Genomic DNA, 24,220 nt, shown 5'->3' on the forward strand with positions numbered 1-24,220 from the left:
CAACAATCATCTCCATCCTGAAGTGAACCGCTTTCGCTACAACATTGCTTCCTTGCCAAAGGAGAGAAGCAAAAAGTGGACAAAGAATCCACATGACCATGATTATATGACATATACATTACAATTACATTTTTTTCGTAGTGTCATAACACCACTGTTGGAAATAATATTGAGGGGGGGGGGGGTGAATCAGTATTAGCAAATCAAACACTTTTTCATTTTCATACTCAGATACATATACACTACTTTAGTTAAGGGAACCCATGTGTACACGCAACTATGTTTAATGAAACTAGCGTATATCTAGTAAACTTATGATTCAGTTAATCCATCATATGTTGATCTTTAATTAGTGCATCAGAACTTCATTAACCATATAGCCAATAAACAGGCGTAGTAAAACAGAACATATCATCACACATAAGAAACACACATGAACACCATGATATAAGGTGGAAACACAATGCGGGACAAAAACCACCTGCTGTTGTTTTCTTTAATATAAGAAAAACCTGTTTACAATCTTATACTGGCGCAGACTCATACCTGTATGCAGGCACCCACTTGTGGAAGGCTACTACCTTCTCTCATTCTCCAGCTTCTACTGGAAGGGAGCTCCAACCCCCTGGCTCTTGTACTAGCCGATATATTTACTAGTATGTAGACGCTAGCCTATAGAAGGCTACCACCCTCTCTTTTCTTCCAGGGACCACGTTTCGTAAATTTTCATAATGGATCAATCAATAACATCAAGGCACAAAATCAATCACCACTGCAATACAACTATCAACCACATCTACATCATCAATCTTTGAATCACCCAAGAACTGAATCACTGAAACCCTCTCATCAACATAGTCACCAAAACATAGAGCAGAACCCAGAACTCTGCAACAACAACCAGATCCAATCTGCAACTTGAAATATCATACTTCAAATAGTATACGTGACTCTAATGAGCCAAACCTGCGAGTATACGCACTTTTACCAAAGATAACCCGTGTACACATCTACAAATATTAACTCAGAACTTTGGAGCTATACCAGACATCAGTCATACCCAGATCATAACATTTATACAATAAAAAATGCATCAATAATTCCGATCTATTCTATCCATGATCAAACCACAAAATGATAATACATTCCAAGCCTTATGATCTTGATCCATCATCCATGTTCAACCGCATAGGTGCATGCTTGGTTCAGATCAAGCTAAGCATCACAAACCCATAACCTGCATACTACATCTCACATTTCATTAGATATTCAATACTTGCACACTTGCTATTTGGCCTAATGAGCTTCTCCTACTTATATAGGTTTAGGCCTCTCTCAATACCATGGTCCAAAACCATGTAGGACCAATACCTTGAACCCAATACCTGGGGTCAATACCTCAGACCAAATACCATTGGTCAATGCCAACATACCATGGACCAAATACCACGAACCAAAACCATGGTTTCCAAAATGTACACGCCTTTCCTATTGTGAAACTACATGTGTATGTATATGCGACTTTAATACATCAAACCTACGTGTATACGCTACTTTGTCATAGTGAACCTGCATATACCTCTCTCTGATCATTAATTCTTTTCTCTTGACTTGCTGCATTATGATCTGTCATCTGAGTGAGTTTCCATCAAGGACAACACCTGTATCATGATGCCAACAATCTCCCCCTTTGGACTTGATGGCAACAACCATACCAAGTAACTCTCCCCCTTTGACATCAAGGGCAAAGGGCAGACCAAGATATTCTCTTCCTTGATATACATTTTGTTGTCCATACTCCCCGTGAGTACATGCTGAAGTTTCTGATTTAGCTCTCCCTTTTTACATGCCAAGATGTACCAATCTGTCCATGCTCCCCCTAAGCACATGCAAGGTCTTTATAAAAAAGACGAACAATCTAATCAAGACCATGATAGTCATTAGCAACTATCATACACCACATATGATCTGCACCATAAGCGTTAGCATCTAGCCCTATAACCTGCAATACCATTCTCTTGACCAACCAGCAAGATGTATCATTTAGCCACATAAGCATCATCACCGAAGACTTCTAACCATAATGCCAACTATGCATTATGTGAAGTATATGCTCCCCCTGAACCTGTGCCATGCCATCATCAAACAGAGCACATAAATGACTGAGCCATATCAAACTTCTGTACTGCTGCTTTTCATCAAAACATCATGTACGTGACTATGAAGTGTCTAATTCACATATATATGCGACTTTTCTTCATGAAACTTGCGTATGAGATTTAGAACACTAATGTTCCACACTTTCAGCTTCCTCCGAGACTGTGATGTCTGTATATTCTGCTATGCCACATCTTTCTAGTTGTACTTCCTTTTTCTTCCATATCTTCAACTGTGGTGATGTTTTCTCCTTTTGGTATGGTGCCCAAAATCTTCTCTTGCATTCCTTTGCTATATTTCCAAGCTTGTTACATGCATAAAATCTTACATGTTTCATATTCCTCCTATAGCAGTCAATGGCTTTGTGACCAAACATATTGCAAGCAAAACAATATCTCTTGAAGTACTTGGAATGTGATGATCTTTCTGTGTGACGGTCTTGAAACATTCTACTTCTGCATCTGGCTGCAACATGTCCAAGATTATGACATACATAACATCCAATGTTATTCATCAGAGGAAATAATCATCTATCACTTCCACAGTTAGGAGCAAAAGATTTTCTTTGAGGAATTTCTTTCCTTGGTTGTTGATGGGGTTGTCCTCTCATCTCCTTGTTGAGCATTTCAGATTTCTCATTAGAGTTCCTTGCCTCACCTTGTGAGCTAGATTCACCTTCAACAGATCCATAAAACCAAGACCAGTTTTGATAGCAGGCGACCTTTGACTACTAAGAATATCATCCAAAATAATAGTACTGTCTTGAAATCATAATAGTTTATCCTTTTCTTCTAATTTACCTTTTGATATATTTACCTCAACCTGATGTTGTTCTTCCTCTTCTAGACATTGCTTCTTCAAAATTTCTTCAGACTTTCTTCCTTCTTCCACTTGTTGCCTCAGTTTGAGAATCTCTTTTTCTTGTTCTTCATTCAACTCCTGCAGCATTTGACGAACTCTGAAGGCACATTCCAGCTAAGCTTTTAAGCTAATAATTTCTTCTTTGAGGGCTTTCTCTCTTTTGCTAAATAGAACTTGTTGATCTATGATTTTATCTCATGCTTCATTTGCTTGTTCATCTTCAATTTGAGGTGATTCAGAATCTGAATGCTTGCTTCCACCTAATGGCAAGCAATCCCTATTCCTTTGAGATGTCTTCTTCTTCTGACGTGCTTTCTTTCCCATTGTTCTACGGATCTCCTTCAAGCGATCAAGCTTCTACAAAAGGACTTGCTCTGATACCAATTGTTGGAAATAATACGAGGGGGGTGAATCGGTATTAGAAAATCAAACACTTTTTCATTTTCATACTCAGATAAATATATGCTACCTCAGTTAAGGGAACCCGTGTGTACACGCAACTTTGTTTAATGAAACTACCGTATATCCAGTAAACTTATGATTCAGTTAACCCATCATATGTTGATCTTTAATTACTGCATCAGAACTTCATTAACCATATAACCGGTAAATAGGTGCAGTAAAATAGAACAGATCATCACACATAAAAAACACACATGAACACCATGATATAAGGTGGAAACCCAATGCAGGACAAAAACCACCTGTTGTTGTTTTCTTTAGTATAAGAGAAACCTGTTTACAATCTTGTACTAGCATAGACTCATACTAGTACATAGGCACCCACCTGCGGAAGGCTACTACCTTCTCTCATTCTCTAGCTTCTACTGGAAGGGAGCTCCAACCCCCTGGCTCTTGTACTAGTTGATATATTTACTAGTACGTAGGCACCGGCCTACAGAAGGCTACCACCCTCTCTTTTCATCCAGGGACCACGTTTCGTAAATTTCCATACTGGATCGATCAATAACATCAAAGCACAAAATCAATCACCACTACAATACAACCATCAACCACATCTACATCATCAATCGTTGAATCACCCAACACCTGAATCACTGAAACCCTCTCATGAACACAGTCACCAAAACATAGAGCATAACCCATAACTCTGCAACAACAACCAGATCCAATCTGCAACTTGAAATATCATACTTCAAATAGTATACGGGACTCTAATGAGCCGAACCTGCGAGTATACGCACTTTTACCAAAGAGAACCCACGTACACATCTGCAAATATTAACTCAGAACTTTGGAGCTATACTAGACATCAGTCATACCCAGATCATAACATTTATACAATAAAACATGCGTCAATAATTCAGATCTATTCTATCCATGATCAAACCACAAAATTATAATGCATTCCAAGCCTTATGATCCCGATCCATCATATATCTTCAACCGCATAGGTGCATGCTTGGTTCAAATCAAGCTAAGCATCACAAACCCATAACCTGCATACTACATCTCACATTTCATTAGATATTCAATACTTGCACACTTGCTATTTTGCCTAATGATCTTCTCCTACTTATATAGGTTTAGGCCTCTCTCAATACCATGGTCCAAAACCATGTAGGACCAATACCTTGGACCCAATACCTGGGGTCAATACCTCGGACCAAATACCATGGGTCAATGCCGAAATACCATGGACCAAATACCACAGACCAAAACCATGGTTTCCAACATGTACACGCCTTTCCTTCTGTGAAACTGTGTGTGTACGTATATGTGCCTTTAATACATCGAACCTACGTGTATACACTACTTTGTCACAGTGCACCTACGTATACCTCTCTTTGATCATTAACTCTTTACTCTTGACCTATTGCACCTGTCATCTAAGTGAGTTGCCAATAAGGACAACACCAGTATCATACCTGTATCATAGTGCCAACAACCTCATATATGACTTTATATGACCGTAACATGACCTCATGACTCATGACTATAGGACCTAATGATACATAAAATACAAGTACATGGCTCCATGAGCATTTTACACAGATCTATGAATATCAATAAATACATGGCTACCATGATCAACTTCCATGGACCAATGACACATATACATAACATATCATGATTTTTACATCAACATTATCCCATACATGTGGCTAGAAAATAACTCCATGAAACTCGTCCATAACATGTATATCAACATAATGACTCAAACCACTAATGAATGGACCCTCTACCAATATAAAATAATGAATTAATGATGAGTACATGACTATAATAAACTGCATACAACAACCTATACATGGATAGTCCATGTCAAGTTACATATGTATGTCATTGCCACATTGTCTCCATGCTAGGATAGTTGAAAGAATGTCAATCAATGCTGCAACAAGGCTATTATACATATATTTTCCGCTCATACACAATAAATACATCACCTGCAAAAATAATGAGTGAAAAGAAATAACCATAAAGAACAATCCTTGAAAAACATAGCTCCCCCTTAGCATAATATACCTCATGAGCATGTTGATCCTGTGGACCTAAATATGCATGGTTGAAATAGATCAAAAAATGATTGTTGTTGGTACCACTCAAGCAGCCAATGCTCCCCCTAAAAACATGCTAGTCTCATGCATATTGTTGCAGTCAAATAGATCTAACATGCAAGAATAGAATGCAATAGGGGTTGATATCTCCTACTCTAAATCTAATGAGGAATATTACTCCCTTGGTTTCTTCTTACTCTTCACTCTTCCTGTTGGGTCCCTATAATACTAGTGATTACCCCATTACTATTGTAGTTATACCCCTTGTTTATATTGTTGTGCCCCTATTACCCCCATATTGTTATTTCTGTGCCCCATAGAATCCCTCTATTGTTATTTTTGTGGCTTTATATTATTATTGTTAGGTCAGCTCGATTATATTGTGACTCCATAAACTCCTATATATAGAAAGGAGGTTTTGTCATTTGAATCGTCCAAGAATTTTTCATTTATGTAATGTAAAGGATGTTGCCCCCTCGAAGAGGCTAAATTCTAAGGCGTTGATCTATCTTTTCTATCTTTTCTTGAGCTGGTTTCGTAACATTTGGTATCAGAGCTTTGGATTCTAGGGTTTCGCTGCTCCAAACAGGTCATCGTGGCATTTTCACTATAACTTTCTTTTTGTGACGTTTCAGAAGTCGCAAAAAAAACCCATTTGAGGAGAAATCACGTTGAAGCTTGGGTCCGAATTTCAGAGCTTGTAGCGTGATATTTGCAGAGATATGATCTGAGGAAGTTGGTCTTTTTTGCAGACTCTTGAATTACATTCAAAACAGGTGACCTGGGGAAAATCGTCGTAACGTTCTCTCTGGGGATCGGATTGAAATTTCATAAGAAGCTACAAAAAGAGGACGGACTGTAGTTTCTTGTACACATGTTTCAGATCCAAAGGTTGAAATAGTGACTCGTGGCACGTCATAGAAGTTCGCTCTACTGAACTAGTCTAAAAGAAAGTCACTGTGGGAGATTTCACATAACTCTTCCTTGGAGAATCCAATTGGGGTCAGACTTGTGGCATTGTAAAGAGGACACAGAGGGCTACTATAGCTCACAAATTCAGAACTAGATGATTGGAAAGTAGAGAGATACATCAGAGGCAATATTGAGCTCCTACAAAGTGAAAAAAGGTGTGTAGATTTTCTTAAATTTTTGCTTAAGCTTGGTTTGAAAATTTGTTTTGAAGGATTTTAAAGGGAATAGTAGAGCATTATTATCGGTAACTAATTCCCCAAGGAAAGAAAATGCAAACACCTAGTAAGGAACCTGAAAGCTCTAGCATGACTCATGAAGAAGAGGAAGAAATGCAACATGATATATCAAAATTACAAGACCAAGTGCAACAACTGTCCCTTGCACAAAAAGGAACAGAATCTAAGATGGATGGTTTAAAGAAAGATGTAGAAGCTAAGATGGATGGTTTAAAGAAAGGTGTAGAAGCTAAGATGGACTGTTTAAAGAAAGGCGTAGAAGCTAAGATGATTGACGTGGAAGCTAAGATGGATGATTTGAAGATAGATTTGAAGACAGACATGGACGAATTGAAGATAAATATGAATAAGTTGCTACAAGAAATGGTCCCTAAGGGTGAAAGGGTACTAAAGGAAACTCATGATGAGAACAAAAGAAATGTTAATCATGATTCCGTAGACGCTAATGTTGGATTGAAGAATCACCATATTCCAAAAATCGATATGAGGAAGTTTGATGGCAAGGATCCCGCCACATGGATATTACAGATGGAGCAATTCTTCGATCTCAATAATGTGCAAAACGCACAAAAGGTACGTATGGCAACTGTATATTTGGAACCAAATCAGTTTGTATGGTATCAATGGCTTTGTTCTCGTAAACAATTTATCACTTGGGCAATTTTTACGGAAGAATTGATAGCACATTATGAGGATACAAAAAGCAACACTGTTTTTAGCCAATTGATAAGTCTCAAACGAAAGGGTTCAGTAATGGAGCACATTGAGGAGTTCCAAAAATTGAACATAAGGGTAAAATATATTCCAGAGGAGTATAGGATTGATGTGTTCATAGGGTCTTTAAAGGATAATATCCAACATGATGTCCGCCTTTGGGAACCTGATTCATTAGAGAAGGCATTCAAGTTAGCAAGAAAAATGGAAAGCAAAATTATGGCAACTAGGAAGCATACCACTCACAACTATAAAGACGGAAGTGTTGTTGCCCCTAGTCTTCCACAACCTACAAGGTTGACACCACAACACTTGGAAGAAAAAAGAGCAAAAGGGCTTTGTTATAGTTGTGATAGCAAATACACAAAAGGTCATAAGTGTGCTGAGAAGAAATTATTCTACATAGATTGTGAAGAGGAAGAAGAAAAGGAGCAAGAAAGGTCAAAAGAAGAGGAAATACTCCAGGAACAAAGCCTAGATGAAGAACAAATAAATCCGGCCATATCTTGTAATGCATTGGTGGGAATTACCACTCCTCAAACCATCAAGATAGAAGGACAAATCAAGAAGAAAAAGCTAATAGTGTTGATTGATTCAGGAAGCACCCACAATTTTATTCATTGTAGGGTAGCAAACGAATTGAATTTCTTCCTATATCTAGCACCAGAGTGTCAAGTGATGATTGCAAATGGAGGAACAATAAATTTCTCCAGAAAGTGCCATAATATCAAGCTATCCATGGGAGAATATGTATTGACTAGCCCAATGCTTTCCATTCCAATGGGAGGTGCTGATGTTGTACTAGGAGTCCAATGGCTACAATCCTTGGGTACAATAGCTTTTAATTTTCAAGAACCTTTCATCAAATTTTCTATGGAGGGAAAGGAAGTTGAATTAAGGGGTATTGCAGGGAAACCAGGAAAGATAATCAGCTCTAATAGCATGACTAAGCTTCTTAAAAAGGAGCAAAGAGGTGTAATTGCACAATTATGTTCGCTAGATGTTTCCACATTGGAATCATCTATTTCTCCAGATCTCCAAAAAGTCCTGGACAATCATTCCAAGGTATTTGAGACTCCCAAAGGTCTCCCACCTATGCGTGATCATGATCATGCTATTCATCTGATTCCAGGAAGTGTTCCTCCAAACATCAGGCCGTACAGATATCCCTATGCCCAAAAAAGTGAAATTGAACGTATGGTTGTAGAAATGCTAGAGGCTGGTATAATTCAACCGAGTCAAAGTTCTTTCTCAGCTCCAGTAGTATTGGTGCACAAAAAGGATGGATCATGGCGCATGTGTCTGGATTATAGGGAGCTCAACAAGCTCACTATTAAAGATAAATTCCCCATTCCTGTCATTGATGAATTACTGGATGAATTGCATGGATCAATTTACTTCACCAAGTTGGATCTTCGTTCGGGATATCATCAAATCAGAATGAAGATTGAAGACATTCCGAAAATGGCATTTAGAACTCATGAGGGTCATTATTAATTTTTGGTCATGCCTTTTGGCCTTACCAATGCACCTTCAATATTTCAAGGTTTGATGATTTCAATTTTCAAACCATTCCTTAGAAAATTTGTGCTAGTATTTTTCGATGATATACTAATCTACAGCAAGTCTTGGAAGGATCATGTTGAACATGTTGACAGGGTGCTACAACTATTGGAGGAGAAACAATTATATGCAAAAAGATCCAAATGTTTCTTTGGAGTCCAGGAGGTGGAATATTTGGGTCATATTGTATCTCATGAAGGAGTTAAGGTAGACCCTAGAAAAATTAAAGCCATTAAGGAATGGAAAATCCCCACATCCATAAAGCATCTGCGAGGATTTCTTGGGTTGACAGGGTATTATCGCAAGTTTGTTAAGAATTATGGGAGAATAGCAACACCTCTAACAACATTATTGAAGAAAGATTCATTTTCATGGACTCCGGAAGCAACAAAGGCCTTTGAACATCTTAAACAGGCAATGTTCCAAGCACCGGTCTTAGCTACACCAGACTTCAAAAAAACCTTTATTGTGGAATGTGATGCTTCAGGAAATGGAATTGGTGTTGTTCTAATGCAAGATGAAAGACCCATTTCTTTTGAAAGTCGTCCAATCAAGGGAAAGTTTTTAAGCAAAGCTATTTATGAAAAGGAAATGTTGGCAATACTCCATGCACTTAAGAAATGGCGACCCTACCTAATGGGAAGACACTTCAAGGTAAAAACGGATCATGATAGCCTTAAATACTTTTTAGAACAAAGATTATCCTCTGAAGAGCAACAAAAGTGGGTCACAAAGATGTTGGGTTATGACTTTGAAATCATCTACAAAAAAGGGAAGCAAAATGTGGTGGCAGATGCACTCTCAAGAAAGGATGAGGATGTGGAAGCATTGTTGTGTGCCATTTCTATTATCCAACCAGATTGGATAAACGAAGCAAGCGAGGAATGGAAGAATGACGAAGAAGTGTGGGCACTTATTCGAAAGCTACAACAAGATTCCAATACTTCTGATACATTTAGCTGGAAAAATGATTCGTTATGGTACAAAGATCGCTTATACCTCTGTAAGAATTCCCAGCTAAAAAAAAAGATTCTTATTGAATTGCACACTTCTCCCTTAGGAGGGCACTCAGGATTTTTAAAAACTTACCATAGGGTTAAGAAGGAATTTTTTTGGGATGGCCTTAAATCACATATTCAAAAGTTTGTGGCAGAATGTTTGGTTTGCCAACAAAATAAAGTTGAAACAATTAAGACACCAGGTCTATTACAACCTTTATCCATTCCAAGCCAATGTTGGGAGGAGGTTTCAATGGATTTTATCACAGGTTTACCCAAGTCTGAGGGAAAGAGTGTCATCATGGTGGTAGTTGACAGACTTACCAAGTACGCACACTTTTGTGAATTATCACATCCATTTAAAGCCAGTACAGTTTCTACTGCATTTATGGAAACAGTTCAAAAGCTACATGGAAACCCAAAGATTATTGTAAGTGACAGAGATCCCATTTTCACTGGAAATTTTTGGACAGAATTATTTTCTTGTCTTGGTACTCAGTTAGCTCATAGCTCATCTTATCATCCTCAATCTGATGGGAAAACTGAGATAGTAAACAAATGTTTGGAAGGATATCTTCGTTGCTTTGTATTTGATAAACAGACACAATGGGTCAAATGGTTGCCTCTGGCTGAATAGTGGTATAACACTTCCTTCCATACAGCAACAAAAATGACCCCATTTATGGCACTTTATGGGTATCAACCACCATCCATCACATCATATTTAAGAGAAAATTCTAAGGTTCAGGCAGTGGAACATCACATCGAACATCAACAACAAGTCCTCCAACTCTTAAAGGATAACCTCGTGTTGGCACAAAATAGAATGAAACAACAGGGAGATCAACATCGCAATGAAAGAAGTTTTGGTGTAGGCGATTGGGTATTCCTACATCTACAACCATATAAGAAAATGTACCTAAAGCAAGCTAAGAAGGATAATAAATTATCACCAAAGTATTATGGTCCATACAAGGTGCTGCAAATGATTGGTACCATGGCATACAATTTGGAGCTTCCTGCAGCTTCTCGATTGCACCCAGTTTTCCATGTTTGATGTTTAAAGAAGGTTATAGGCGACAAGATCCCAATTCAAACAATATTACCAGAACTTGACGAGGAAGGAAAAATTATATTGGAACCGGAAGCAGTCACAGAAACAAGAACTCGACAACTACGAAATCGATCAATTTTAGAGTATCTTACCAAGTGGAAGAACTTATCCGCTGAAGATTCCACATGGGAGGATGAGAATTTTATGCAGAAGTATCCAGAACTACTCAAGCGTTGAGGACAACACTTTTTTGAAGGAGAGGGGCATGTTGGGTCCCTATAATACTAGTGATTACCCCATTACTATTGTAGTTATACCCCTTATTTATATTGTTGTGCCCCTATTACCCCCATATTGTTATTTCTGTGCCCCATAGAATCCCTCTATTGTTATTTTTGTGGCTTTATATTATTATTGTTTACACTCCTACATATAGAAATGAGGTTTTGTCATTTGAATCATCCAAGAATTGTTCATTTATATAATGTAAAGGAGGTTTCCCCCTCGAAGAGGCTGAATTCTAAGGCGTTGATCTATCTTTTCTATATTTTCTTGAGCTGGAACAATCCTTGAAAAACATAGCTCCCCCTTAGCATAATATACCTCATGAGCATGTTGATCCTGTGGACCTAAATATGCATGGTTGAAATAGATCAAAAAATGATTGTTGTTGGTACCTCTCAAGCAGCCAATGCTCCCCCTAAAAACATGCTAGTCTCATGCATATTGTTGCAGTCAAATAGATCTAACATGCAAGAATAGAATGCAATAGGGGTTGATATCTCCTACTCTAAATCTAATGAGGAATATTACTCCCTTGGTTTCTTCTTACTCTTCACTCTTCCCTTCAAAACATACACCTTATGCAGTGTCTTAACTCCCTTGGCAATCACTCTTTTTTATCCTTCTTTCTAAATGATGCAACCCTTTGAGTTGAATATCACTTCCTTTCCTCTGTCAACCATTTTTGATCACAATCAAAATATTATGCTTTAGAATTTTAATAAGCCAAACATCACATGCATTTGTCCTCTTCTCACCAAGATTGGTTTTACCTCCTCCCAACACTCTTGTTGTTTCATTTCCTTCAAACTCAACTCGACGAATCTTGGTTCTATTAAGAAAATAAAATTTTCTCCTATATCTTGACATATGATGTAAGCATCCACTATCAATATACCACATTTCATCCTCATCACATGAACAAAGTGCAATGCCACATCTTCCTAGTTATTTCTCCTTCTTCCACATGTTCCTTGGTTGGTTCCTTCGTTGCACATTCTCTCTTGACTGCTACTTTTGCAGAAATGGCCTTAATGATCTAGGCATCTTAAATCCTTGGCTATGTGCCTAAAATTATGACACACATAATACTTTGTATTTCCAAGATATGTATCCAAATTATCTACTCGTTTTATGCTCATATTGGACCTCCATCTTCTCACGCTAAATCTGTAGTCAATGGCTTTATGCCCATACATGTTACAAGAAAAATAATTACCATTGAAAGAAGTTGTATACCTAAATGTAGGTCCTCTTATTTGTTTATCATACTGCTGCATGGATGTATGCATTATCCTCCTACAATAATTTTCCACATGACCGAAATTGTGACAGCTGAAACACTTGATATCATCCATCAAGGAAAGGAGTTTTGTTTTCTCCTCTCAAATATTCCACCATCAATCCTAGGAGTGAATGGTCTCCTTGGTTTTCCTCTTTACTGCTGCTGGTGGATCTAGTTTCTCTCTCCTTTCTCACTCGTCACATTCTTTATTGCACGCTTCTTTGAATTTGTTTTGTTATTCTATCCTGCATGCAAACATGTGTCACCCTTTTGAATATTGTTGCTAGATATGTTCACTGCTATTGTTCTCTTCAGTTTCTCCAACTATCGTTTCTTTTCTTGAAGCTCCTTTCTCAATTTGTCAATCACAACTTCAAGTGCTTCAACATAATCCTTCCCATATTTTTTCTTGTTGCAATTGACCTCTTCTATTCTTTTTTATTTGACTATATGTGTCCTCAAGGTAGTGATTCCTTCTTTAAGATTTCTCTCATTTTCATCACAAACCTGCATTTTATTCTCATTCTCCTTGCATACATTTATTAGTCTACCAATATAATTAGAAAATTGTTCAATAACAACCATGGCAGATTCATATTCAGCCTTAAGGAGCATATAATGACGATCATTAGTTTCTTCACTAACCATATCTAAATTATTATCACAATTGCTATTAAAAGTATAACTCAAAAGTAAATCAATGTGGCTTATACCTTCATATCTGTTGTACTTTTGCATAGTTAGTTTAACTAGAGATTACTTCTTCATGGATCTCTTCTTCTTCTTCTTATTTTTCTTTCTCTTCTCAATCTCTTCATCATTGCTTCTACAACTTGCTCCAAATAACATATGAAATCCATCCCGAGTCTCCTTGGCATATTTTAAATCTACAACTTTGTCCAAATCTGCATTATGGAGATTTTCGAGAATAATTCACTTTTCTTGAGAATTTAACTTCTTTTCTTTAGATGAAGGAAAATAATCATCTTATCATTCACAAACCAAATTCCACAAGTTATATCCATAAGAAAATAACTTATACTTCACACTTTATTTCCATACCTTGAAATTTGGAGCAGTGCAAACCAGTATTCCTTCAGAATTCATTATGAGAAAAATGCAAGTTTCTCCAAAGAAACCCCAGATCTACTCTCCAATGATCAAGCTGCAACTAAGAGCCCTGCTCTGATACTGATTGTTGGAAACTAAATCACTACTGAGAGTGGGGTGAATCAATAGTGATGGCTTCTGTATTAACTTTAAACGTTTTTCCACAATATCAAATAGCCATGCACATTCACAACATTAGCTTAATTGAATAAGAAAGAAGAAATAAACTCAAAGAATAATAACAATGAGAAATGTCAAAACAAGCATGCACACATACGAACACAAGTATTTCTGGTGGAAACCTTTTCGAGAGAAAACCATCACTGTTGTTATTGTCTCCACAAACATGCTCTCAACACCAAAAAAATAATGGCTCACATCCATAAAAAATTATGGCCATCCAACATCATAATATTTTCTCCAATCCACCAAACAAAAACTCTAAGTTGAAAACTGAAGAACTACAAAAATATACTGCAACACTACCATTTCCCTCACACACTGAGGCATCTATCCTCACAAATTTATCTAAAGCGTTATACTACTTCTATGCATCCTTCTCACTCATACATACACACAACCACCCAACAGTCAACTCCAAAAAATATGTATATAAAATGTCTTGGTCATAACTCATCTTGGGGCTGGGATCAAGAGTTTATGAAATTGAAAAAAGTAAGCCGCTAACATCACTACTTGTGAACTGAATGCATTCACACCTTTTGGAGGAATTAATCAACCATTTCTATACTTTCGGGATTCATATAGAGAACCCTGGGAATTTCCATGCAAAGTTTCATTCGACTTGCATGACGAATGTAGAGAAATACTTGTTAAAATCCTCAGTTGCATGCATAAAAAAGGATAAAATTGACTAGAATCCTCCTTCAATCCCACATGCCTATCTCCCATCATCTGCAGACTTTCAGTCGCTCTCATGAGCCTACAAGTGAGTGACTGAGGCATAGCATAAGGAAAAACCAATGAAGTTCAGTCATGAACCCCTACCAACTATTTGGTCACCTTCTCCAGCTCCTCTACAAACCTCCACACCTGTGCCAAGTCCAATAACACCTCTACAATTGGATCAAATAATTATACCAAGTGTCACTACCAAATTGGCCTAAATGGAAAACAAACAAGGTTAGCAATGGTGCCCACAAGTCCTCCACTTCTCTAAGAAAGTTCTGCTCAAGCTACAATACCTATGTTAGACCTATGTAGCACCTATATAACATCACCATCATCATGATTCCAACCAATCATTGCAATAAGCTGTCTACATGAGTATAAGCATGAAGACCTGAATGAATGCCTATTTTCCAACTCACCTACAAGGCATGCTACAAGGTTGACATAAATTACAACACACACAAGTTGCAACTACACAAGCCATAATGCCAAAAAAACTAAGATAGTGAATAATTATTTTGAAGGATATATTCATTTCTTTGTATATGATAAACAAACACAATCATTCAAGTGGTTAAATCTAGTATAATGGTGGTATAACACTTCCTACCATACCGCAAGAAAAATGACCCCATTTATGATACTTTATGGATATCATCCACCGTAAATCACATCATCTCAAAGAGACAATCCTAAGGTTCAAGAAGTGGAAGATAACATCAAGCATCGACAACAAGTTCTCCAACTCTTAAAGGAGAAATTAACTCTGGCACAAAATCAAATAAAATAACAAGAATATAAACTCACAATGAAAGAAATTTTGAAGTGGGTGATTGGGTATTTTTATGGCTACAATTATACAAAAATGTATCACTTAAGCAAGCTAAAAATGATAATAAATTATCACCCAATTATTATGGCCCTTGCAATGTGTTGCAAAAGAATGGTACTATGCCATACGCATTGTAGTTGTCTTTATATTCATGAGTACACCTAGTTTTCCATATTTCATGCTTAAAGAAGTTTATAGGTGAACATCTCCAAGTTCAAACTATATTTCCAAAACTTGACGAGGAAGGAAAAAACATATTGGAGTCTAAAGAAATCATGGAATTAAAACATTATAGCTATGTAATCGATAAATTTCAAAGTATCTTATTAAGTGGAAGAACTTACCTACTAAAGATTCCACATAGAAGGATGAGCATTTTATACAAAAGCATCCATAACTACTTAAGCATTGAGGACAACATTTTTTTCAATGAGGGGCATGTTAGGTCCCTATAATACTAGTGTAGACCCTATATTGTTATTGTTGTTCCCCATAGAAGCACACTATTGTTATTTTTGTGCCCTTACATTATTATTTTTATGTGAGACCTAATTATATTTTTATCCTTTTGACTCCTATATATACCAAGGAGGCATTTTCATTTGAATCATCCAAGAATTGTTCATTTATGTCATGTAAAAGAAGGTTTCTGCCTCGAAGTGGCTTATTTTCAAGTTGTTGATCTATCGTTTCTTATGTTTTTGTATTTTTTTTATTTGGATACATAACACATTGCGTAGTACATGAAGAGTTTTGGGTTTAATATTATAGAATAAATTAAAGAGAATCTAAAGGAAGGGCATGAAAAGGAAAAAGTATCTAGCAAACCAAATGTCTCAAAAGAACCACATGTTTAAGAATAAAATAAATAATACGTAATAGCTAAGGTTACTATATATCTCCATTTGCACCACTCAGATAAAAACTAATAGTAATGACAAGGGCATGGGTATTAGAAAAATTACTATAAATCAACATGGAATTAGAAAGGAATTTGGCATGGATGCACAAGGAGGACTAAAATAACTGTATGTGAATATAAAATTCTTGTAGTGATGACATGGGTCCCGAGAGGAAGAGAAAATCAAGATTGAGGGAAGGTTATAGATAGAATGCATGTCCACATTTAACTAGGATGGATGAATATTTATACATAGTAACAATTGGCCACATTACTTTGTTGGTCATATTATATGGATTCTTCCCATGTTTTGAGGACAAACATGCTAAGTGTGGGTGGAATGCAATATGTATATGAAGGATATTATGGGGTACTTAGGAATGTACCTAAGGGGATAACGAATATAATATTTTCGTTATAGGTTAATCAAACCACTATGTAATCAAAAGAAAATCATGTAAAAATATAGTGTATATGGTGTAAGATCTTTGTGATATTCATGAGAAAGTATAAATATATATGTGAATCATTGTATTGAAGGTGTGTTGAATTGTATTTCCTTTTTGAAAGCATCCCTTATGGAGTCATTCCCTCCATAAGAAATATTTGATCATGTTACCATACCTTAAGGGTTCTCTCAATATTATTGTGCTATTTACAGTGAATGTTTTGGATACCTTTGGTGTTTTAGGGTTTATATTGAAAGTTTTATGGTGTATTCTGTGATATATATTTGAATTTTTACTACGTGATAGGAGGTATTAAGTGAGAATATGTTTGGGATATTTATATTGATATGTATTCTCCCTATGTTAAATGAGTTTTGATGCTCTAACTTTTAATTGCTTCCTAAAATTCTATTCACCATCATATTATGTTCTCTAAAAACATGTCAAGGGTTGTCTTTGTTGAATTTATTTCCATAAACATGATTTGATGTAGGGCTAAATGAGGTTAGGATATATAGTATGTATCCTTTCAAGCCCTTTGATCCATTATATTATTATCTTTGAAGTAGCATACACCTATAGGCATTCAATATATTATGCCACCACAATCCTAGGTAAGGGAGCCAAATCATGTATCTAAACATGATTATTTGTACCCATTTATAAACCAACATTGAAGGAAACACCCTTGTATTTAATAAGAAAGAAAAATCCCCCCTACACAATATAATTCAGGATTTCCTTGGCTTGCTCTATTAGAGAATCTAAAATAATGTGATTAATCTTAGGAGATCCTATGTGCCTCATAGATTAATACCCTGGAGCCATCTTAATTCCATCACAAAGATTCATTTTACAATAAACTTGTAAGGGAGAGAGAGTTTTCCCTTGAAAAGGGATAACATTTATACTAATCTAGATAACCTAGGAAACCGCACATGATTCAAGTTCCTTGTGATCAACTACAATTGATTATTTTTCATACCTTTAACAATCCTTCAATTAGATATCTCACCCCCAAAGGACCAATGATTTCCTCTAGATAAAATAAAATCTTCCCTCAACAATTCTTTTCAAAAGGACAAGAATGTTTTCTCCATCATTATTGCATATGACACATAAACTTGGCCATTTATAAACCTTATTTTGAAGAGATGACTATAAGAAGTTCCTACATTTAGATCTCAATATCAAAATACTTATAATAATATTGGAATCCATAACCTTTTAAGCCATCAAAACTATAAAGATTTAGTAAAAATGCTCTGGATTATTGTCCAGTATAGAAATATAATTTTAAAGTAGCATGAGTACTTCCTTACCATTTTATATTAAAGTTTATAAATAGAATTTGGTCTTATTCGACATTAACAAACAACAACATCATTAAATGAAGTGAATAGGATTAATTAAGATTCTAACAACACTAATTTTTTTTCATATTCGAATGAGATAAAAAAAATCATATTAATCAAATAATTCCTCCTCTTATCCTTCCCAAAGGAATAACCAATTGATGAGACTAAACATTTTGGATTTTGAGTCATTTGTATATCAATGCATACATCAAACTACTCAATTTTCAAGGAAAAGATATTTCTAGAATTTTTATGTGCATATTATTATCAGCCTCTATTTGAATATAATCAATGAGGATTCATTATAGGTTCCTTATGCCATGTATGATCCCGAATAGATAATTATATTATTTTTCATCCATCTTGATGATTTGGAGGAATCAACTCACAAGACCATTTTTATAGGTGGGAGCTAGTTTGGAAAATTGGGGTCTAAAACCTTTCGGGAGGATTTTGAGGCACAAAATGATGTTTTTTGGAAACTTTTCTACTTTATTAAAACACATTTTTTCATATTCTATAAATAGAGACCTTTCCAACTGTGTAATAATCGCATCAATTAGAGTCTATTCATTCGATTGCATTTGTTCCATATATGAGAAAAAAATACCTAGAGAGATAGGAGACAGAGAAAACAAAGAGGATTTATGCACTATATTATACCACAAGCCACAAACCATACTTCTATGTACTTGCAACCATTTTCTATTCATAGAAAGAGAGCAAAGTGACCTCACCTCCCAACTAGATTTTTTCTTGAATGGTTTTGCCATGTCATATCCTATCTCAATCATGATTTGTGAGTGTTTGTTTCGCTATTATCTATTTTCTACAAAATTTTAATTTTCATCCATACACAATTACTTGTAATATACAGTTCTATAAATCTGAATAAAAATAAAACCCTAATAATCTAAATTTCTAGTTTCTAAATATAATTTAGATTATAGCGAAATACCCAATGAAATATCCATAATAGTTTATGGATCATATTAGTATCATAATAAATTTCTTAGATATATTTTAAATATTTACCAAAAAAAATTCTCCCTTAAAAAATTTATGCTAATAAAAAATTTTGTGTATATTTTTACATATTTACATATTTTGAAATATTCTCATCATCAAGAAGCTCAACCCTCTCTTCATCCTTCGCTCCTTGAAGCTCAAGCCCCTCTTCATCCTTCGATTCTTGAGTACGCTTTAGTCCAACTCCTTATTCTTCTAGTTTTGTATACTGTATAAAAGTTGGTTTTGTAATACCAACCTTTATGTTTCTGAAGTCTTTGGCTGTTGTCAGTACCCTGCGTATTAACTCTACCTTTTTTTGTTTTATTTTTAATAATGTTTAAAATTTTTCACGCCCGTTTTGTATGATTAGTACCCTTACCTTCAATGGTTGAATAACCAATTTCTAAGACGATGACCATATAATGCGTATCTCTTCATTTTAAAATTATAAATTAGGTTAAAATATAAAACTAATTAATATTCAGATATAAAATTAAATCGAAGTCTACACCACTAGTATTTCAATAAATTAAAGTTTTAAAATAATGTAATATTTTAATATTATATTTACTAAAAATATATTATATATAATTTTAACAAATTCATAAATTAAATATTGAAATTAGATGTTGAAATTAGTTTTTATTTGCTTTAGATAGTTTAGTATAAGAGAAATGTGTATTTTTTTGTGTTTAATTTTTAATTGTTGTATAGTTTTTTAAATAAAAATAAATATTATTTAAATAAAAATTAATATTAGTATGTTTGGTTAGTTTTAATTAAAAATATTATAAAATATCAATAATCTTACATTTACTACACTCACTTAATTTGTTGACATCACTATCAAGTTTGAAATAAAATTTGTAGAAATATGCTACTCTCACTCTTAACCATAAATAAAAAAAATTGATATTAATGTGAAGTAAAATACTTTTATATAAATTTGAGAGAAAAATAGCATATTAAAAAAAAAACTATTATATGAGATTATTTAAACTTTCAAAATAAATTCAATAAAATATATTAATAAATTATTTAAGTTATCTGAATATAAACTTTATATATAAGTATGCATAAAGGGGAAAAAAAACTTTCGATGTTAAGAAAAATAAAGTATTTAAGTGTTCAAAAATAAAGATGTAATTGAAAATGAAAAAAAAGAAAAAAGAAAAAAGTATAATAAATGTAGATGTGTAATTTATTTAATTTTTAATATAAAATTAATATGTAATATTTAAATAATAAAAATTTAATGTGTGTCTTAAATAAAATATTCTAATATATAGGATTGAACAATATTGTATTGTATTTAAAAATACACTAATAAGGGAAAAAAAAATTAAAACAGTGCTATCTATAAATATATTATTTTGATGCCTATGCTTGATAAGATATTTCAATGTCAACCATGTATATATTTTAAAAAAATAATATATTATCTAAAGTAATTAAAGATATAAATTGTTGTCATTTTTTTGGTATTTTTTCAAGAATAATTTTCTAATATGTTTATCTAAAACACATCAAAAGTTTACTGGAATGGCAGATTTAGACTGTAATTTACACAATCTAAGTTTCTAATAAGACTTTGAAAGTTGAATCCATTTTTGAATTTAAAAATGTAATCTAAATAATGAAAGATTAGACACAATGTGTGTATCATAACCATGAATCTACCAAATGATAAAAGAAACCAAATTTTAGAGGTGCAAACCTCTTTTGAATTTTTACACGAAAAATGACGTACAATTGGGAAATTTTAACATTTTTACACTTACTAAATCCATAATTAAAATATACCTATACAAACAATTTAAATAAATATTAAAATAAAATATTTTTCTTAATTTCTAATTTATTTATATAAAAATCATAAAATTAAATTAATTCTTCCTTTATTTTAAACTCAAACCAACATAAACCATTAAACAAATTAAAAATTTAATTATATTAAAAAGGCTAAAATCTAAATATTCTTGAAATTTAACAATTTTATGTTTTTATATTATAGTTTATTCTATTTTTATATGTATAAACGAATTTAAAATCTTAAATAAAATATTTTCTTAAATTCTAATTTATTTATATAAAAATTGTAAAATTAAATTAGTTCTTCTTTTATTTTAAACTCCAACCAATATAAACCATTAAACAAATTAAAAAAAAAAAAATGTAATTTTATTAAAATGACTAAAATATAAATATTCTTGTTTTATGTTTTTTTTTACGATATTATTTAATCTATTTTTATATGCATAAATGAATTTAAAATCTTAAATAAAATAGTTTCTTAAATTCTAATCTATTTATGTAAAAATCATAGAATTAAATTAGTTCTTCTTTTATTTTAAACTACAGCAAACATAAACCATTAAATAAATTAAACAAAATAAAATTTTAATCATATTAAAAAAAAAAAAAAAATTGTAATTATATTAAAATGGCTAAAATCTAAATATTCTTGAAATTTAATTGTTTTATATTTTTTTATTACAATAAACTACCACAAACATAAACCATTAAATAAATTAAACAAAATAAAATTTTAATCATATTAAACAAATTAAAAAAATAAAATTGTAATTATATTAAAATGGCTAAAATCTAAATATTTTTGAAATTTAATTGTTTTATATTTTTTTTATTACAATATTGGTTTAATATATTTTTATATGTATAAATGAATTTAAAATTTTAAAAAATGTGAAAACATTATTTTTTGGCGATCTAATATTCTGAAGATATTGTAATGTCTTTAATATAAGTTATTAAAATCAATCATACATAATATTCATTCAATTGAAAAAATAATAAATTAATTCAATAAAATCATATAGAGATATCTATATGAGATAGGAAAAAAATAAAATGGTAAATTAAAATTTAGATGTATTTTGTTATATATATTAAAAGAATAATTTATATTCATAATTACTATATCTGAAAATTTTATATTAAAATTTAATTAATAAGAATATAAGAACTTAATGTTTATTTCATATATGATAAGTAAACGAAAGAAATTACAAAATTAGTTAAAGAAAAATTCTTAATTGGGAATGGCACAAGGATGTTCATTGTTCACTTGATTATTGGAGGATAAAAGAGGAGATTATTTTGGAGAAGACGGATAATATTAAAAATACTATGACGTCCAAATTTAAGGATAAGTTGTGGGATGATAAGGAGTTTATCAGGAAAAGGAAATTAAGATATTATGAGGAGATAATCAACCTCACTCTTGTTAACCAAGATTATATTTATGTCTTGAATAGTACTAATAAAGAAAATGAACGTTTCGAAAATAAGAACTAATTTTGATGAGTTTACAAGTGAAACAGGGAGAGAATACTTTTGTATGAAAGAATCTATCACCTATGCTATACTAAGAGGTTGAAGATGAAAAACACTTTCTCTTGGATTGCCTCGCTCTTGCTCACATCTTTTCTCAGCATTTGGCACACTAACAAACTTATTGACCTATTAAGTGAGCAAAATTATAGTGATCTAGGTACAATTATTTCCCTTCTTTTTTGTCATAGGAATAAGATATTAAACAGTCTCAATTAATTTCTTATTTAATTAGTCTCTTATCTTAAGATCTAATAGACCACATTGGTTTTAGTGAAAGTTAATTATTTCTAAATTAAAAAAAAAAAAAAAAAACACTATATTTTTAACTTTAAATAAACATAATCATTATCAACAAAATAAAAAATAAATTTCTATATTTTTAAGTCTAAAACAATCTACTTAAAAAAATATTATTTAATAAAATAAAATAAAAATAAAAATACAATATTCTAGATTTAACGATTCAAATAATTATTTCAATCAAATTTTAAATAAAAATTTGTTAAATTTTCCAAATCCATCTCTCAAACTCACGCTATCTACAACGAAGTCAAGTATCAAATAGAACCCATAGCACTGAACATGACAATACTCAAACATAATCCAGCTGCTTTGAAAGTGAAATTAGTCACTATCTGCCTTGCTCTAAAGAGGGCGACATTTAACGAGATCGGATCGAGGTAAATTATGAAACGGCATGTGGACGACCATCAATCCCTGCTTTGGACTAAAGAGGACGATCTTCCAGAAAATCGGATCGAGAAGTAAATTATAAGGTGGCGTACCAAGGACCAACAACCACCTTTATCGCATTGACAGTGAAATTAGTCACGAAATAGTCTATAATGCGACTTTTTGAAAGTTTTTCTGGCGGGTCTTTCTGGTCGAAATCCGGCAGGAATTTATTGAAATCGCAAGTTTGATAGCTAGTTTCTGCACAATGAAAGCGTCCCAGGGGTATTCGAGGGTGCTGAATCTAAATATGCAGTTAAAAAACCATTTTAACTGCAACAAATCAAGATTTAACCTCAATTTCTTCCCCCGATTCCGTCTCCCGAATCTCCAAAAAATAGCATTATAGACAACTCCATTAGTCACCATGTGTCTTTCACTAAAGAAGGCAATCTTTAAAAAAATCTGGTCGATAAGTAATTTGTGAATGATCAAAGTTCTATTCAATTTTGTTTGGTTCAGATTGTCCAAAACACTTGTACTGACGACTTGGAATTTCCTCACTTTTTGTTACGGAACCAATTTGTGATAAGTTCTCGACCGTAGTAAATTTGGTCAGCTTTTGACTAAGTATGCGCTGTAAAAAATTATTGTTAATCAACTTTCATTTGAGAATGGAATACTGTTATCTTTTATTGAATTTAGAGGTTATATATATATATATATATATTATTTGTTTGATTTGTTTAATTAAAAGTATAATAAAATATTAATAATTTTATTTTAATGTTTACAAAAAAATATTTTATTCACCATTATTTATAAATAAAATATTTCAATATTTATATGAAACAATATAATTTTATATAAATTTATAGAGAAATATAATAGTTAAAATGTAGGTATATATACATTATATAAAACAATTGAAAACAAGTGGTATTTCAATATTAAAAAGATAAAATTTGTCCAAA

At 33.1% G+C, this 24,220-nt stretch overlaps 1 pseudogene; it reads left to right on the forward strand.

Moving 5' to 3' along the window:
• LOC149220293 (threonine--tRNA ligase, mitochondrial 1 pseudogene) overlaps positions 1–24,220 on the forward strand; it is a 176,698-nt pseudogene that overhangs the window by 45,853 nt on the left and 106,625 nt on the right.

The sequence above is a fragment of the Pinus tabuliformis genome, chromosome Q (assembly GCF_031772625.1).
Source record: "Pinus tabuliformis cultivar Carrire ecotype Pingquan chromosome Q, CPIR1, whole genome shotgun sequence".
NCBI classification, from domain to species: domain Eukaryota; kingdom Viridiplantae; phylum Streptophyta; class Pinopsida; order Pinales; family Pinaceae; genus Pinus; species Pinus tabuliformis.